Here is a 6,000-nt window from a genome sequence, read left to right on the forward strand (position 1 = left end):
ATCCACAACAGCGCATTGAAAACTAGGAGTGTCCAGTTTTTTTTTCACATATTGATCTACAAAAGAAACAACATTTCATTTTCTTTTGCGAGTTATGGTAGATTTATTTCATTGGGTCATATCGATGAAGGCATTTGATTATTTTAATTGTGAGTTATTCTGGTGTGCAAGAGAACTTGGAAATGGCATTATTTTTCTAAGCTTATAGATTTTGTTCAATGTGCTTTGGATTGTGTAATTGTTATGGTGATCAAGAGTGGAGAACTTTTCTGCAATGGTTTCGACGGGTTCTTCAAGATTTTCAAGTAGTAAATTTTGTAATTTTGTCTCATTTTCTTGAGTCCGCTTTAAGTATGTGCGCTTTATATTCAATCGAACTAGTGGCATGATTGTGCAAATTGACTTCGACTCATCTAACAATAGTGTATGAACAATAGAATGTTTTGTTGGTCCTATAGTTGCTTTATTTTAGAATGCCTTACCATTGAAGCAAAGAAAAGAAAATGTTGTTCCAAAAGTCTTGTGGAAGCCATTAAGAATTTCTACAACTATTGCACGATAACTTGATGAATTCAAAAGTAAGTTATGAACCATATCAATAGATGGAAATTCTAGAGGGAATATGCCATGAAGTTCTACTTGTACTTGGGTTAGATATTGCTTTTTGGAACAAGATCTCTATCAATTGTTCATATGTAAGGCATTGATATATATGTTTAAGACATAAGAGAGCATTTGTATTCATTGGGTTCTTTTCCACTAAGTCCAAGTCATGAACTAAGAATTTTCTTTGCAATAATGCATCTAAATCCATTGTTTCTATTTGAGATTCCACGAAACAAATTACTAGAAGTCTGCAAGAAATATATAGAAGTCAACAATTAATGGAAATAGATGTTTTTTATTTCATTCAGTTGGTTCAAATGCAATAACAAAACCAGAGCTATTGACAGTGAAGCTGCCACTAGGTTTTGTCGATTTAAGTTTGCCACGTGCTAGCATTACATCTTGGTCATAAATATTTCATTCACTTGCTTCAACTGCAATAACAAAACCAAAGCTATTGACAGTGAAGCTGCCATTAGGTTTTGTCGATTTAAGTTTGCCACGTGCTAGCATTACATCTTGGTCATACATGTCAAGAAAAGGAACACATAAATGAAGTACAAGATCCACTTATGGTCCTCTGATTAGCACAGGCACACGCTCACCACCATGCTATAGTATATCAACTATCAAGCAAGGAACCTGCACAATACTTTGGGCGCTTTTGCAAGAATAGCAATAAGGCCAAAGAGTGTTGCGGGCTGACATGAAGGCCTCCACAACTCTCGCACTCGTATTCAATCAAATTGGGATTGACATTTGTAAAGTGAAAGATACCAAAAACCTACAAAAAGCAAAGAAGTGTTATGGATGCATTTACATGGAAGAAGCAGAGATATATTTTAAGAATTACCTTTGTACCATAACCCAAGGGTGACACTTGGGCTACAAATGCTTCCTTTAAGCCATCCTTTGTTGGGCCATCTGCAAGCTCAGCTAGTATGGTGAAATCAAACACACAAATGGTTCCCTTTGCACATACATAACCACCCCATCTTCATTGAACTCTTGTATGAGTTGTGTAAGTGTGGATTTGAGCTCTTTGACAAATGCAAGCTTCAACCACCAAAATCAAACACAACAATAGAAGGTATAAGTTGTTGAAACATTTAGTTTAAACCTATGATATCATAAGAAAAATTCACTTGAAGCAGCTTGATCTTGGTCCCTAGGTCCGTCAGCACAACAATGATTTGATCAATCATCCCATCCTCGCTAGTAACTTTAATGATCACAATTGCAATGGTTCCCACAACATTTGCAACATTCCAATTGCAAAGGTTTATCATTTTTGCTGCCCAAGGCACATATGTGCATAGAGAATGATCGGGTTCCAAACAAAGGTTGCCATCAAAAGGCTCTCCTCTAATAATGCATGTGGTTGCATCAACAAGTAGAGAGAATTTTGAGGTTCCTCCCTCACTTGCTCCTTTTGGAACAACACTAGCACCCTCAATTCTATAAAATTGCCCAACTTGCAAGAAGTTAACGAATTGGTGAATGTAGGTAGAGGGTACAAGCAATGTGATAGTATGGGAGCAAAGCTTGTCTGTCACATCAGCTTTCAAAAAGATAGCATATTTGGCATTTGGTATTTGTAAGTCCCATACTTAGAAAGCAACTTGCCTTCGAACACAAACCTATGAGGTATACATTTAGATAGTTGGGTTATGGCCAAGGACACCAATGAATTTCCACCACCTACAAAATTCTCTTTGCTAGAGACAATAGCTTTAGCATTGAATGAAAGGTAATGGGGTGGTGGTGGTGAATTGTTATTGTCATTAGGTCCATTATAGGAATTCACATCATCATCATTTTGTTTGGAGAGAACATGCTTGCTAGGTGCAAATCAAAAAATAAAATAGTGTGAGTTTGATTTTGCATGTTATGTCATAATTCATATAATTTATTGCCAGAAATTTGTTTAGCTAATGTTAAAACCACAATTATGAGATTTGCAAAATTCAACTTTAGATCAATGAAAACAAAAACATTTAACTATGATATAAACAATATGACTTTTGCTAGCATGATAGCAATATACTCATTAATAACACAAGCACCTTTGCAAAATTATAATGTGTTGAAGACTTCATCTCCACCTACGTGGCCAATAACCCAGGGATAGCATAGGTTAGGATAAGTCAGTGCCATGACAAAAGGCAGTTACTAAGCATGTAGTGAATACCACTATCTATAATGGATAAGTAGTGGGCTAATGCAATAGTATGATGTTTTGTAACAAGGGCTATTACTAAAAAATATAACTAACTGCAGACTTATAACAGTTGGAAGGGATCTGGATAGCTATAAAAGTCCTGTAACAACCCATTTTGAGGCTGAGTTGTTTATCTTTGCTAAATCATAATGCCAAATATCCGTTTTGCAAGTTCATGAGTCTTCTATTGCTGTTCTTACGTTGTTTAGTTCAGTCTACATGAAGTCCGACTCCTATCAGTCTCTTGTCCAACTCCTTGCACCGGTTGCATTTGAGTTGACATGAGTTCTATGTTTTCATTTGTTGAATGCACCCTGAACACATTTGGTGATCCTCACATCATTCATTCCTAGAGTCTCTGGTTCGCACTGTTTCACGCTGATATCAATAGCAGAGATAGCAAAGCAACAACTCCACAAACAAAAAGAAGAAACAGATTTACTAGATATTCTTCTCTTGCACGTATGCCATTCATACAAACCCACAGCCCAATCGAATACGGTAGTGAGGCTGGAGCAGTGAACGGTCATTCATAGTTCACACACCAAATCTACATAGTTTGCATCACTACAAAAAGCTGCATACAATTCATTCAAATCGAATAGCTAGGTGCAAAAGACCACCGAGGCAAGCTATAGCCAAACAATCTAGACTGCATCAATACACAATTTTGCAGACAACAACAATCGGATTACTGGCGGAAAGAAGACCAACAACAGAAGCAAACAAATCAAGACAACAACAATTGAATTATTGGTGGAAAGAAGACCAACAACAAACATCAACGAATCAATACATCATCAGTCGGATTACCGATGGAAAAATGGCGGGCAACAGGCAACATAAAAAACAACGACAAACAACTATAATCCCAGATCAACATGGAGTCACAATAGGAAGAGCATCATTCGAAGCTTCAAACTCAAGAACAATCAATCGACTAAAATCTAGTGAGTAAAACTTTCTCCATTTATTTCGTGGGAAGCACAGTCCATGTCAAATAGGCCTGAGGAAGATATCTCTTCATGTCACATTGCTATTGCATACTTCACACGAAATAGAAGTCGAGTAGAAAGTGCATCACAAATGGAAGATCCTGACAAACTCTACATGACTTTGATTATATTCCAAGTGGCACAAGTTCCTTAGACAATTCATTACATAGCATGGAAGTGCATGAAGCACAAGCTAAGTTACAAAAATTGATGCTGCCCAGTCCTACACAAGAACTTCTACAAAGAGCACTTGCAGCAAATATTGCAACTAATGTATTCATGAGTGCAAGACAGAGGCTGAATTTCAATCCCCTCCCCAAACCTCCAGAAAGGAGCATTCTTGAGTCGTTTTAGAAAAGAAAAGCCTCCGGAGGACATCCTCAAGAAACTGAGAACTATGAAACAAAAAGATCTTATGGTTGAAGATTATTCTCAGATGTTTCAAAACCTCAATAGAAGACTGAGAGTGCTCTCAACGGAAGCAAGAATGGAAGAGGGAGAGAGAGAAACAGAGAGCCACACAAGTTTTTGGTGGGTGCAGGACACCTAATCTTCTTTTTCATTCATTTATATATGTGTTTGAGTATTATACATAGCCGGGGTAAAGGCACAGTGTCCTTTAACCCCTATAACCTCCCACTTAAAGGACAATGTGCCTTTAAGGAAGAACAACCAAGGAGCATACTATCCAATGCCCATCAATACATGACAATACTCAAACCGCTGACTAGGTAGACTCTTCGTCAGCATATCTGTAGGGTTATCATCTATATGAACCTTGACAAGCTCTATGTGCTTGTCCTCAAGTACCTCCCTGACGAAATGGTACTTGACCTCAATGTGTTTGGTCTTTGCATGAAAGACCGGATTCCGTGCTAGCTGAATAGCACTCATAGAGTCACTATGCAATGTCGGTACACCTGTATGAATCCCCAAATCTCCCACTAGCCGATCAAGCCATATAGCCTCCTTGCAACCCTCTGTGGTTGCAACATACTCAGCCTCTATGGCAGACAAAGCAACGTACTTCTGTGCACAAGACATCCACGACACTGCACCACCTACAAAGGTGAACACATAACTAGAAGTGGATCTCCTACTATCCACATGCCCTACATACTCTAAATCTGTGTACCCAAGTACATGCATGTCTCCTCTATCAAAGCAGATGCACATCTCCTTGGTACCCTTCATGTACCTCATGATGCACTTAACTACCTCCCAATGCCTCTTTCCTGGATTAGCCATATACGGGCTAACAACTCCCACTGCAAATGCAATGTCTACTAGTAGCTATCATAGCATACATAAGACTCCCAACCGCTGATGCATAAGTAACCCTGGCCATCATGGCCCTCTCCTCATTTGATTTGGGACTATCTGTATGACTCAGTTTCACATATGGAGGCAATGGAGTACTCACTGCCTTCCCCCCCTCCATATTGAAACGCTGCAATACATTTGTAAAATTCTCCTTCTGTGAAAGCCAAAGAAGTTTTCTACTCCGATCGCGCATGATGCACATACCAAGAATATGACATGCAAGTCCCAAATCCTTCATATTAAAGGCCTCATGCAACTTGGCCTTTAAAGCATCTAGCTCATAAGTATTCTTGTTAGCCAATAGCATATCATCCACATATAGTTCCAGGATTATCAGGCTATTATCCTTAGCCCTTTTAGTGTAGTGGCAGTGATCAATTTCACTCCTTCTAAAACCCTTGGGACCAAATGAAAGCATCAAACTTTTGATACCATTCTCTAGGTGCTTGCTTAAGACCATAGAGACTCTTCTTTAGCTTGCAAACTAAATGCTCTTTGCCCTTTTCTTCAAAGCCTTCCGGCTGCACCATGTAAATTTCCTCATGCAGATCCCCATGCAAGAAAGCTGTCTTAACATCCATCTGCATAAGCTCCATATCCTCTGCTACCACTAGTCCAGGCATGCATCTAAGTGTGGTCATCTTCACAACCGGAAAGAATATCTCATCAAAGTCCACACCCTTCTCTTGCTTGAACCCTTTATTAGCAACCATACGGGCCTTGTACCTAGGCACATCATCACCTATGACCTTCATCTTGTAGACCCATTTACATGGCAATGCTTTCTTTCCATGTGGCAAAGAAACCAAGTCCCAAGTCTTATTCTTCATAAGTGAATTCATCTCTGATTGCATA

Source organism: Dipteris shenzhenensis, chromosome 6, assembly GCF_047967505.1.
Source record: "Dipteris shenzhenensis isolate YYH24624 ecotype China chromosome 6, Dip_SZ_1.0, whole genome shotgun sequence".
Classification (NCBI taxonomy): Eukaryota; Viridiplantae; Streptophyta; class Polypodiopsida; order Gleicheniales; family Dipteridaceae; genus Dipteris; species Dipteris shenzhenensis.